This window comes from Erythrolamprus reginae, chromosome 1 (genome assembly GCF_031021105.1).
Source record: "Erythrolamprus reginae isolate rEryReg1 chromosome 1, rEryReg1.hap1, whole genome shotgun sequence".
Lineage (NCBI taxonomy): Eukaryota > Metazoa > Chordata > Lepidosauria > Squamata > Dipsadidae > Erythrolamprus > Erythrolamprus reginae.
Genome location: NC_091950.1, coordinates 9,524,704 through 9,536,148, shown reverse-complemented (window position 1 = coordinate 9,536,148; position 11,445 = coordinate 9,524,704). Strand labels below are relative to the sequence as shown.

At 38.7% G+C, this 11,445-nt stretch overlaps 1 protein-coding gene across 2 annotated transcripts in view; it reads right to left on the bottom strand.

Annotated features, from left to right (window-relative positions):
- LOC139163213 (cathepsin L-like proteinase) overlaps window positions 1–11,445 on the bottom strand; it is a 74,538-nt gene that overhangs the window by 1,364 nt on the left and 61,729 nt on the right. The gene's annotated exons all lie outside the window — the stretch shown is intronic.

The window sequence follows — 11,445 nt, the reverse complement described above, 5'->3', positions numbered from 1 at the left end:
AACCACACCGCATTTCGGATATAAACACTCTAGAAAGTGTCCAGAGATCCTTTACTAGAAGAGCCAACCACTCCTCCACTCGCAACAGAATACCCTACGCAACTAGACTTACAATCCTAGGTTTAGAAAACGTAGAACTATGTCGCCTTAAACATGACCTAAGTATAGCCCATAAAATCATCTGCTGCAATGTCCTTCCTATCAACGACTTCTTCAGCTTCAACCAGAACAACACACGAGCACACAACAGATAAAAACCTAAAGTAAACCGCTCTAAACGTGACTTCAGGAAATATGACTTTAGTAATATAGTAGTAGTAATGAGTAGTTGATGCATGGAACTCACATACCACTCTGTAGTATCATCACCCCCAAACCTTTACCCTTAGACTATCCGCTGTTGACCTCTCCCAAATCCTAAGTGGTCAGTAAGGGGCATGCATAAGTGCACCACCGTGCCTTTAAAGTTTCTCTTTTACTAGTATCATGTATATAAACATAGTATATTTTTGTATACAGCCAACACGTACTTGACAAAATAAATAAATAAAAATAAATAAATAAATCACTCATTGAGGTTATCTGAATCAAGCTTGGTTGAAACTTGGGCTGAGGCAATGCAGTTGCTATTGTGGCTGAATGTCTTTGCCCTGAAGGATAATCCCATCATCCTGTAGCTGAAGATCTTTTCTCTTGTAAGTAGTATGGCCAAATAATGTAAATAGGATGGTCAGGCTATTTTCCAACACAGCAGAAAGTCAGACAAGGAATAATGGATGGAAACTGAACAAGGAGAGATTCAACTTGAAAATGGGAAGAACATTTCTGACAGTGAGAGCAATCAACCAGTGGAACAGCTGACCTTCAGAGGTTGTAAGAGCTCCAACAATTGAGACTTTCTTTATTATTATTATTATTATTATTATTATTATTATTATTATTATTATTAATATTAATATTTTAAAAATATTTTTCTTATTTTTCAAAAGACAAACATTAGGAACACAACACATAACATAAAAAGGAGCTACATTTGCTCCGCTCAAAATAGAAGTCTTCATTGTACAAAAGGAAAAACGTATTATTGTTTAGATCAATTCAGAGAATTATAGAAAATACCTATTACAATTCGCTATTTGAAAACAAATGTAGTGATATATTGAAATGTATATATTTTCTAACATCGTTAACTCATTAAATATATATAAATACATTCTATTATGAAACATCACTACCTTGCTTGTTCTATTTAATAAATTTAACTTTTTGACTTAATATTTGAACATCCTTATACATTTTTTTAATCCCACCAGATATATACCATCTGCCAAATACAGTGATACCTCGTCTTACAAACGCCTCGTCATACAAACTTTTCGAGATACAAACCCAGGGTTTAAGATTTGTTTGCCTCTTCTTACAAACTATTTTCACCTTACAAACCCACTGCTGCCGCTGGGATGCCCCGCCTTCGGACTTCCGTTTCCAGCGAAGCGCCCATTTTTGCACTGCTGGGATTCCCCTGAGGCTCCCCTCCAGGGGAACCCCCACCTCTGGACTGCCGTGTTTTTGTGATGCTGCAGGGGCATCCAAGCAGGGAAATCCCAGTAGCGCAAAAACGGGCGCTTCGCTGGCAACGGAACTCCGGAGGTGGGGTTTTCCAGCGAGGGGAGCCTCAGTGAAATCGCAGCATCGCAAAAACACAGAGGTCCAAAGGTGCGGTTTCGAGGACTTTGGTGTTTTTGCGATGCAGCACAAAAAGGGGCACTTCGGCTGGCAAAAGGGGTGAATTTTGGGCTTGCACGCATTAATCGCTTTTCCATTGATTCCTATTGGAAACATTGTTTCATCTTACAAACTTTTCACCTTAAGAACCTTGTCCCGGAACCAATTAAGTTTGTAAGACAAGGTATCACTGTATTATAGAATTCCGATTCTTCTTGATTATTTAACCGCCTCGTCATCATATCAAGCTCTGCACATTCTATAATTTTCCTGAGTACTACTTCTTTTGGTGTCTCCATTTCTTTCCATCTTTGTGCAAAAACTATCCTAGCAGCTGCTAATATGTGAATTATTAAGTAATATATTTTTTTAAATATTTATTATTTAAAATACCTAATTTAAAAAATTCTGGGGTTTTCTTGATTTCTTGCTGCGTTATTTCTCTTAACCATCTTTCTACCATGTTGCAGTAACTCTTTGCTTTTGAGCAAGTCCACCATGTATGATAATAAGTGCCTATTTCTGTTTTACACTTCCAACAATTTGGTGATTTACTTGGAAACATTTTTGAAATTCTATTAGGTGGTAGATGCCATCTGTAAAACATCTTAACTTGGTTTTCTTTAATTAAAGGAAACTGACTTAGTTATTTTCCAATTATATGTCCAAATCTTTTCCCATGTATCTAAATGTATATCTTTACCTAAGTTTCTACACCAACTAATCATATTGTCTTTTAATATCCAACCTACAGTTTTGCAATTAATTAGATATTTATATACCTTCCCAATCAGTTTTCCTTGATTTGTAATTAATAGTTACCTAGAATGTTGTTATCTTTTCTAAATGTATATGTTTTTACATCTTTATGGAATCTGGAACTTAATCTGTGCCTATTGCCACCAGTCTATTACTACATCTGTATCCAGTAATTGTCTCGTTTTCAAATTACATTGATTATCTAATATATCCCTGTATTTCCATATTTTGCCTTCTTGTAATAAATTAGGGGGACATATAGCTTCAATCGGGGATATCCATTCTGGCATAACTAAAAAGTGGTCTTTTTTTATATCATTCCAAACCTCCAATAATGAATGTACATTTTGTATTTCTCATGCCATATGAAAGCATGCCAGCCTAACATTAAATCATGGCCTTCCAAATTTAGTAACCTTCTGTTTTCTAAAATAAGCCATTCTTTGATCCAAGATAAGGCTGCTACTTGATAATATAGTTTCCAATTTGGAAGAGCGAGGCCTCCTCTCTCCTTCACATCTTCTAATGTGCATTGTTTTATTCTGGGTTTTTTACCTTGCCATATAATTTTTTTTGTTATCTTCGTTAATTCTTAAAAAAAAATCTCTTCCGGCGTTTATGGGAATTACCTGAAATAAGAATAGAACTTTGGATAAAATATTCATCTTAATTGTGGAAATTCTTCCAAGTAATGATAGCTGTAAATTATTCCATATTTCTAAATCCTTTTTTATTTGGTTTAAGAGTTTTGTATAGTTATCATTTTTTAATGACATATATTTAACTGAAATTCAAATACCTAAATATTTTGCTTTCTTAGTTATCTTCATTTTTGTCATTTTTTCTAATTGTTTTATCTGAAAATCTGTCATATTTTTAGTTAATAATTGTGTCTTGTTTTTATTAATTTTCAAACCTGCGACACTCCCATATTCTTCTATTAAATCTATTAATTTTGATATTGAAGTTAAAGGGTCTTCTATTATAAAAGCTACATCATCTGCAAATGCCTGTGCTTTATAAGATTCTTTTTTATTTAATATTATTTGTTCTTACTTTTATCAATAAGGTTTCTAATGTTAAAATAAATAACAGTGGTGAAATGGGGAAGCCCTGTCTAACTCCTCTTTGTATTTCTATCTTTTCTGTTTGATCATTATTCAAAATAATTTTAGCCATTAGATTTGAATATATATTCCTTCTCTGTTCCTGGTTTGTGTATTAGAGTTATTAAGGCTTCTGACCAGGATTTTGGAATTTTGCCATCTGCAATTATGTTATGAAAAATCTCTAACATATTGTTATGAGTATATTACTATTTAACTTATAAAATTCCGCCGGTATAGCATCAGGTCCGGTAGCTTTATTGTTTTTCTGATTCTTAAGTACTTGTACTTCAGCCAAGCTTTTGTTGTTGTTCTTTGGTTATTATTGGTAAATCTGTTGAGCTTAAAAATTCGAAAGCCTTATCTTCTACTATGTCTTCTTTTTGGTATAATTTTTTATAAAGTGTGGGCTGGGGCCCATGCCATAGCTATTCTAGTCTAAATTTTATGAGGATTTGAATAAAAAGTATACTGGTTATTTGATGGATGATGTTCATGCCAAATGTCTTGCAATAATAGTTCTGAACTCATTTTCCAAAATGTTGCTGGTAAAATTGTTTTCTTTTTCTTGTCTTTCTTTTTACCTGAATGATCCATTTGACTATTAGAAATAGCGTTAAAATCTCCAACTATTATCATATTTTCAATAGATAACTCAATTATTTTGTCATGTAATTTCTTATAAACCCCAAATTAGGCAATATTTTTACCAGTTTAGCTGACCAAAAAAAAAGAGGTATTGCAGTTTATATTGATGAAACAATTGAGACCAAACAACTATACAGCGATCAAGAGGGCAGAATGTTAATGTTACAAGTAAAATTAGAAATAGAACCTCTTGTCATTATATCAATCTACGTGCCAAATGAAAATCAACAATTGAGACTTTCAAGAGGAAATTGGACTGCCATTTGGTGTGACCCACTAGTTTTTCTCTTTGTTAGACTAGACCAGGGGTCAGCAACTTGCGTCTCTGGAGCCACATGTGGTTTTCATCTCTTTGTTGCAACTCCATCACCGGTCAGCTTCACAATTGATAGGACTTTTGGTTAGGATAGGGTAAAGGAAAAAGGAAGCCCTGCTAGGAGAGGACTCCATGATGGGGAATCCGGGCTTCCAGTTGGCTCCAAAATGGAATAGAGGCCTTCCAATTAGAACTTTTGTGCCTCTTTGAGTGTTTAAGGTTGCTGACCCCTGGACTAGACCAAGTGGGTTGCTACTGGTTCAGAGCAGTTTGCATGAGCTGGTGGTAGAAATTTGGCCCTGTTCGTCAGACCAGTAGTCATGGCTGGCTTGCCACACCCCTGAACCAGTTCCCTGGTCTCTGGTGCTTGAAAGCAGCTGGTGATGAACACTCTGCACATGCGCAAAGGCTTCTGCGCGTGTACAGAAGTCCAGAAGTTCAGTATCTGGATGTAACTTCGAACATGACACACTTCCAAACCAGTAGGGAAGGTAAGAGAAACCCACCTCTGGACTAAACATATGCAGTTCCTGCAGCCATGTTTCATCCTCAAGTCTAAATGAAGCCAAAAAGGAAATATGTCCAAATTTTGCCATACAAATAAGTTAGAAAAAAGTCTGTACCAAACAGCATCTTTTCAGGACAATAACGTTCAAGAATGCAAAAGTTTATTGCCAAACTTTTACAGGTAGTCCTCAACTTACAACAGTAGATTCAGTGACCGTTCAAAATTAAAACACTGTAAAGTGAGCTAGGACCATTTTTCCCACGTATGACAATTTCAGGTCCCCATGGTCACATGATTTACAATTAGATGCCTGACAACTGATTCACATTTATGAGTGCAATGTCCTGAAGTCACATGATCAAATTTCATTGGCAACTGCTTCATATTTATGACCACTGCTGTGTCCCAAGCTCGGGAGATCCCTTCATTTCTGACAAGTGACCTCTATGGGGAAATCAGATTCACTGAATAACCATATTACTAATTTAACAACTGCAGTGATTCACTTAAGAAACGTGGCCAGAAAAGTCATAAAACAGGGGCAAACTTCATTTCAAAAATTTCTCACTTGGCAACATAAATGTTGGACTTAATTGCAGTCTTAAGTTGAGGACTACCTACCATACTTTTCAGTGTATAAGATGCATCTTTTTCCTCCCTAAAAGAGGCGTCTTATACTCTGAATGTAGCTTCCCCCCCCCAGCCCTAACTAGCTGCTAAGGATCGTCCCACCCAAGACTATTACCGCTTGAGCGCTTTCGATCGCTGCTTGTTTTATTTCTCTAAATTCTCCCATTGCATTACTTTTAGCTAATACTGCCATTTCCTTAGTAATTATCCATCGTATATTTAACATCCTATTAATATCCTCTTGCACTTTTTGCCAAAAATTCTGCACTATCGGGCATTCCCAAAACATAGACATAACTCCTTTATCATGGCACCCATGCCAACAAATACCGTTAACATTCTGCTGAAAGTATGCAAGCTGAACGGGTGTGTAATACCACTTATGTAATATTTTCCTTCTCATTTCCCTAACTCTTGTATTCTTAGTTTTCCTTATATTCTCCACTATATTTTTCATCTCTTGTGCCTCTACTTGTATCTCACTTTGCCACCATTTAGTCAATCCATGGATCACATCCCCGTCTGACTGCACAAACACCTTATATATATTACTTGCTTGCACCTTGGTACCCTCACTTTTTTCTCTTATTATTTTCTCTAACTCTGTCTCCTCCCTAAATAGTGCTTCTTTATTCTCCCTTTCATTCAGATATTTATTTATTAGTAGCCATCTTCCCTTAGCCAACCACCATTCTATACGATTTCTACTTAGCCTCCCAGCCTTCTCATATAACTGTACTATCTTAATTATGCCTCTTCAACTCTCCATAACCCTAGTTAGATTTGTTTCATTATCTCTACTTATTACTTATAGTTTTGATTTACGTAATCCTATTTTCCCCTGCCATTTTTTCCAAATTTCTATAGTCCCTTTCATGGAACCTATTAATCTATCTAAGTCGCTCCTATTGCACCTTACAAAAATTAATTCTCTTTTCTTCATCCCATTTATCTCTTTTTCCAATTTCACCCATTTATTTTCAAATAATTGCAGCTCCATTAATCTTTCAATTTGAAATGCTTCTCTATACAACTACAAACAAGGAATTCCCCATCCGCCCTATTTTTTCATTCGCTATTAACCACTTTTTCCTTATTCTCGGTCTCTTATCTTTTTCAACCCAATAGTTAAGTTTTTTATCCCACTCCCTAAACTTTGATGCTAATAAACCCCCTGGCAATACCTGAAACAGGTATATCATTTTGGGAACTAGCATCATTTTTAATGCGCTTATCTTAGCCATTCTCCTTAGCTTTTTCACTTTCCAGCTCATCTGTTTCAACATTTTCCTCCATATTTGTCTATAATTCGCCTCCTCGACTTTCGCTGGGTTTCTCAATAACCAAATTCCCAAATATTTAATTTTCTTTAATCCTAACTTCAACCCTGATTCTTTCCTAATTTCTATCTGCTCTCTCGGACCTGTATTTAAACACATAATCTCTGATTTTCCCATATTGACCAACAATACCCAATTCTTGTTTAAACTCTTGCAAAATATTTCTTATACCTTTAATTATCTCCACTGCATCATCTGCAAATAGGTTTAGTTTGATTTCTAATTCCGCAATTTTATATCCTATCCAAGTATCTTGTCTTATCTTATTAACTAACGTCTCTATTGCTATTACATTGGAGATAAAGGGCATCCCTGCTTGGTGCCATTTTGTATTTTAATTCTTTGTGTTCTTTGTCCATTCACCCTTATATACGCTTCAGAATAGATATTTTTTTAAAGCCCTTAACCAGAGGATAAAATAATGTGTGGAAACTGACCAGTTTAAGGATGCTAGCCAAATAAATACCTGGTAAGAAAATTCTTTTCCCTATTTTCCTCCCCAAAAACTAAGGTGCGTTTTCTATTCCAGTGCGTCTTATACTCTGAAAAATACAATATATTAGTCCTGCTGAAATTGCATGTAGGACCTATGTTTGGAAAATATATACCATTTTAGTGTGAGCATTAATAAACAGTACTCAACATTAGGATTAGGTTTAAAGATGGACCCTCAATTCATATATTCCTCCACAATTAGTAATAACTGAAGTTGTCTTTCAATCTTCTGCTTTGGGGAAGGAGTAGAGTGGAGTACATGATTTTTCAAAGAATCAAGAGAAGAGTTGGATTGAAATCAAACATGAAATTTATCTTCATAGTACGTTGAAACGGTTGCAACCACAGAAAGTCAATAAAGTTTCCAGAGATAAGAGATACAAATCAGATCAGCAGCCTAATCAGTGGTTACTTTGCTTTACAGAATTATCTTCCGCAAATATAAAATCTCCAAGAGAGATTTTTAAATGATTATCTTACTGAAATGAAAAAACATTACCTTCCCAATATATCTAGAAATATACTACAGTAATACCTCATGATACGAACTTAATTGGTGCAAGGAGGTTCGTAAGACGAAAGGTTCGTAAGACGAAACATTGTTTCCCATAGGAAACAATGTAAAGTAAATTAATCCGTGCAACCAAAAAAAAACCCGCAAAAAAACCGGCGTTCGGCGACTGCTGGGAAGCCGCGCAGCTGTTTTAAAAGGTGACAGCCGGCCTGGGGGGCTTCCCAGCACCCCCTCGAACCCAGGTTCGGGATTTGGGAGGATGCTGGGAAGCCCCCCAGGCCAGCTGCGACCTTTTAAAATAGCCGTGCGGCTTCCCAGCTGTCTCCCGAAGCCGAACGCCAAAGCCGAACTTCTGCATTCGGCTTCGGGAGACAGCTGGGAAGCCGCGCGGCTGTTTTAAAAGGTCACAGCCGGCCTGGGGGGCTTCCCAGCACCCCCCCCGAACCCCGAACCCAGAAGTTCGGCAAAAGTTCGGGGGGGTGCTGGGAAGCCCCCCAGGCCGGCTGTGACCTTTTAAAACAGCCGCGCGGCTTCCCAGCTGTCTCCCGAAGCCGAACGCCAAAGCCGAACTTCCGTGTTCGGCTTCGGGAGACAGCTGGGAAGCCACGTGGATGTTTTAAAAGGTCACAGCCGGCCTGGGGGGCTTCCCAGCAACCCCCCGAACCCCGAACCCGGAAGTTCGGCAAAAGTTCGGGGTTCGGGGGGGTGCTGGGAAGCCCCCCAGGCCGGGTGTGACCTTTTAAAACAGCCGCGCGGCTTCCCAGCTGTCTCCCGAAGCCGAACGCCAAAGCCGAACTTCCGCATTCGGCTTCGGGAGACAGCTGGGAAGCCACGTGGCTGTTTTAAAAGGTCACAGCCGGCCTGGGGGGCTTCCCAGCAACCCCCCGAACCCCGAACCCGGAAGTTCGGCAAAAGTTCGGGGTTCGGGGGGGTGCTGGGAAGCCCCCCAGGCCGGGTGTGACCTTTTAAAACAGCCGCGCGGCTTCCCAGCTGTCTCCCGAAGCCGAACGCCAAAGCCGAACTTCCTCAAGATATGAACCCCTCGTCTTACGAACAACTCGTGATACGAACCCGGGGTTCAGAAAATTTTTGCCTCTTCTTATGAACTTTTTTCGAGTTACGAACCGGCGTTCGGAGACTGCTGGGAAGTCGCGCGGCTGTTTTAAAAGGTGACAGCCAGCCTGGGGGGCTTCCCAGCAACCTCCCGAACCGAACCCGGGGTTCAGAAAATTTTTGCCTCTTCTTACGAACGTTTTTCGAGTTACGAACCGGCGTTCAGGAGGCTTCTGGGAAGCCCCGCCGCCCGGCTGTCACCTTTTAAAACAGCCGCGCGACTTCCCAGCAGTCTCCGAACGCCGGTTCGTAACTCGAAAAAAGTTCATAAGAAGAGGCAAAAATTTTCTGAACCCCGGGTTCGTATCACGAGTTGTTCGTAAGACGAGGGGTTCATATCTTGAGGTACCACTGTACTTCCAAGTAAATGTCAATTAAAAGCAGTGGGGGTTGACAATTATATATTTGCTTATAAAATGTGCTACTGCATTTTGGTCTTTGCCTTCCATAAAAACCTGCTTGAAGTGAAGATCCAGTTGGTTACTTTCCCCCCAAATTTTCCAGAGATTTTATTTATTTTTATTTATTTATTTATTTTGTCCAATACACAACAATACACAATGAAGGTTACAGAGGTTATACTCGAGTAACATACAGTATATTAGAGAAAGAATAGAAGTGAAAATTTAGGAATAGAATATAGCAAATAGAGAATAGAAGGATAATATGAGAATAGTATAAGAAGATTAGAATAGAAGAATAGTAGATATGATATATGAGATATAGGAGAGACAATAGGACAATAGGGGATGGGAGGCACACTAGTGCACTTATGCACGCCCCTTACTGACCTCTTAGGTATCCGGAGAGGTCAACTGTGGATAGTCTGAGGGTAAAATGTTGTGGGCTAGCATGGTAATGAGTTCCATACTTCAATTAAAGTCGTATTCTTTACAGTCCAATTTGGAGCGGCTAATATTAAGCTTGTATCTGTTGTGTGCTCTTGTGTTGTTGCGGTTGAAGCTGAAGTAGTCATTGACAGGCATGACGTTGCAGCATATGATCTTGTGGGCAATACTTAGATCATGTTTAAGGCATCGTAGTTGTAAGCTTTCTAGACCCAGGATAGTGAGTCTAGTTTCGGGTGGAGGAGTGAAGGGCTGTTCTGGTGAAGTATCTTTGGACATTTTCGAGGGTGTTAATGTCCGAGATGCGGTATGGGTTCCAAACAGATGAGCTGTATTCCAGAATGGGTGTGGCAAAAATTTTGTAAGCTCTGGTAAGAAGTGTGAGACTGCCAGAGCAGAAGCTATGTAGGATTAGATTAACAACTCTTGAAGCTTTCTTGGCGATGTTGTTACAGTGGGCTTTGGCGCTTAGGTCTTTAGTTAGTAGTACTCCAAGGTCCTTAACTGAGTGGGGATTATCTGTGATAATTTGCTTGTTCAGTTTGTGTTTGTGGTTCTGATTCTTTTTACCGATGTGTAGGACAAAGTTGCCATTTGTTAGACCAGTCAGAAACAGAGTCTAGATCTTTTTGGAGAGTAGTTGTGTTATCAGTGGTGTTGAAAAGTTGAACATCATCTGCAAAGAGAACACAGTTGCTTGTGATGAGATCACAAAGGGCATTGATGTAGAGAATGAAGAGCGTTGGTCCCAGAACGCTACCTTGGGGGACACCGCTTTTAACAGGGACAGGGGTAGATATGGTGTTTCCTATCTTAACCACTTGTTGTCTGTTTGATAGGAATGCTGTAATCCAGCAGTGGAGGGATCCTGAGATGCCATAGGATTTGAGTTTTAGTAGTAGTTTGTCATGGATCACTGAATCAAAGGCTTTGCAGAAGTCAATATAGATTCCATCTATAGATTTTCCTTGATCAAGATGAGTTGTCCATATGTTCTTGCAGTGGAGGAGCTGTAGGTTGCAGGATAGTTTTATTCTGAATCCAAATTGTTTGTTAGAGAGCAAATTATTATTATACGCCAAATCCTGCACAACTTTGATGTTTTTTAGATTTAGATTTTTGTAGAATATAGCTAGTTCACCTCCTCTGCGAGAATCACGGTCATAACAAGAGACAAGATAGTTCCTTGATGAATTAATGGAGTCTGGGTAGGATGCATTGAGCCATGCTTCACAGACAAAGATGATATCAAAGACTAAAGAGTTCATGTCCTCATCTGATTTATGCATTTATTAACAGTAATTGCATAGTTTTAATTTTTTTTTTGGCACTGTAAACCAGGGTTTGGAACCTGTAGTCAACCAGGTGTTCTCAGTCTTAATTCTTACCATGCCAAATGAACCCTGCTCTCTGAGCTCTTCTCTAGTCTTCTCTCTTCTTCTA